Genomic DNA, 1602 nt, shown 5'->3' on the forward strand with positions numbered 1-1602 from the left:
CGAAATTTGTTTTGTCATTCTTGTTTGGTGTGGGTTCACAGTGTGGCGCATTATTAGTAAGAGTGTTAAAGTTTTTTTTTTTATACCGCCACCGTCAGTGTAACCTGTGTGGTTGTTGACCAAGTATGCCTTGCTGTCACCTACGTGAGCAATCGGAAGCCCCATACAACGTGTGGCTGATCAGGCACGCTGACTGTAGTAGGTGCTATATGCTAGTGATGGGTTGATGAGGCGTCATGAAGCGTTTGGACACATTGCAAAACTGTATTGATACTGTGTCGATACTGTGTCACTAAATACTGACATCTGCTGGACATTAAAAATCCCTACAGGCAACCTATGGACCGACTCAACTGACACTGATTTGATGCCCTAGTACAGGGGTCACCAACCTTTTTGAAACCAAAAACTACTTCTTGGGTACTGATTAATGCGAAGGGCTACCAGTTTGATACACACTTAAATAAATAAATATACTGTCATTTGTAAGTTACACATAAGTGTGATTTAAACAAGAATAGCTAAATAAATACATTTATATATATAAAAAAAATGGGTATTTCTGTCTGTCATTCCGTCGTACATTTTTTTTTCCTTTTACGGAAGGTTTTTTGTAGAGAATAAATGATGAAAAAAACACTTAATTGAACGGTTTAAAAGAGGAGAAAACACGAACATTTTTTAAATAAAATTTTGAAACATAGTTTATCTTCAATTTCGACTCTTTAAAATTCAAAATTCAACCGACAAAAATAAGAGAAAAACTAGCTTATTTGAATCTTTTTGAAAAAATTAAAAAAAGAATTTATGGAACATCATTAGTAATTTTTCCTGATTAAGAGACATTTTAGAATTTTGATGACATGTTTTAAATTGGTTAAAATCCAATCTGCACTTTGTTAGAATATTTAACAAATATATATTTCTAACAAAGACAAATCAGTATTTCTTCTAGATTTTCCAGAACAAAAATTTTAAAAGAAATTCAAAATACTTTGTAATAAGATTTAAATTTGATTCTACAGATTTTCTAGATTTGCCATAATAATTTTTTTGAATTTTAATCATAGTAAGTTTGAAGAAATATTTCACAAATATTCTTCGTCGAAAAAACAGAAGCTAAAATATTTATTATTCTTTACAATAAATTTTTTTTTTTACTTGAACATTGATTTAAATTGTCAGGAAAGAAGAGGAAGAAATTTAAAAGGTAAAAAGGTATATTTGTTTTAGACGATTTCTCTTCTTAGTTATTATTTCTCCGGCTGTAGAAAAGAGCCGCTCACAGGGCACAGAGGAGGCGACACAGTTGGCGTATCGGTCACGTGACCAAAACAGCTCATGATGGGTCACGTGACTTTCTAAAAGCGGTACGCGCACCGACACAGGGTTTTGCTCTATGAGCTTGACGCATGCGCCGATGCATCGGTGTTGCCGGACCCATCACTAATATATGCTGTATCATCACGGCACGCATGACGCTGACAAGCGCCATACATTTAAAACTCGCGTGCCGCACCAACTTTCAAAGTCCACATAAAGGTGTGGGCAGCGTGTCTGAGACCCCTGGTTATACATAGCACAAAGCAAAAAAAAAATCAT

Source organism: Nerophis lumbriciformis, linkage group LG09, assembly GCF_033978685.3.
Source record: "Nerophis lumbriciformis linkage group LG09, RoL_Nlum_v2.1, whole genome shotgun sequence".
Taxonomy (NCBI): domain Eukaryota; kingdom Metazoa; phylum Chordata; class Actinopteri; order Syngnathiformes; family Syngnathidae; genus Nerophis; species Nerophis lumbriciformis.